Genomic DNA, 589 nt, shown 5'->3' with positions numbered 1-589 from the left:
ATATATATATATATATATAGAGAGAGAGAGACACACACACACACACACAGTAATTAAGTAGTTGTTGCAGAATGAGAGGAAAACATCTCAATTTGAGCTTGAACATCATTGCAGTAACTGACAATGAGCATGAGAGGGTGCCGTTCTTATGTAAAACATGTGAACTCACCAAAGCAGTGTGACAGTAAATATACAAGTTGAAGGAAGAGATTGGCAATGGGGCGTATCTTTTGATACTACAATTTAGAGTGACTAATGTTTTATTTTTTAGTTAGTTTTTTAAGTTTAGTGTCTCTGGCATTTTATTATAATACCGCCTTGCCTAATAGGAAGACAGAAGAAGTAGAAGCAATGATTACACATTACCACATAACCTACAGAGTCAAAAGAATCACTCACCGAAGGCCATACATTTAAGGACAGAGGAAAGTGATCATGAGATAACTGGGATCGGATTCAGCTAATGTTGACAGATGAGCAATCACAGCAGATGTTTGCCTCGAGGTGGTTAATCCAAGCAAAATGTGCAATGTTAAAGAAAAACCCCAGAGCTTACCACCCCCCACTCACTAATTTCCTGAGGGAAGTT

At 37.9% G+C, this 589-nt stretch overlaps 2 protein-coding genes across 4 annotated transcripts in view; one reads left to right on the top strand and one right to left on the bottom strand.

The window, feature by feature from the left end:
* LOC117937285 (potassium voltage-gated channel subfamily H member 6) overlaps positions 1-589 on the bottom strand; it is an 18,688-nt gene that overhangs the window by 8,083 nt on the left and 10,016 nt on the right. The window lies entirely within an intron of this gene.
* The window catches only part of LOC117937319 (DDB1- and CUL4-associated factor 7-like), a 9,131-nt gene that overhangs the window by 6,803 nt on the left and 1,739 nt on the right, over positions 1-589 (top strand). The gene's annotated exons all lie outside the window — the stretch shown is intronic.

Source organism: Etheostoma cragini, chromosome 21 (assembly GCF_013103735.1).
Source record: "Etheostoma cragini isolate CJK2018 chromosome 21, CSU_Ecrag_1.0, whole genome shotgun sequence".
NCBI classification, from domain to species: domain Eukaryota; kingdom Metazoa; phylum Chordata; class Actinopteri; order Perciformes; family Percidae; genus Etheostoma; species Etheostoma cragini.
This window is presented reverse-complemented; position numbering and strand designations above follow the sequence as displayed.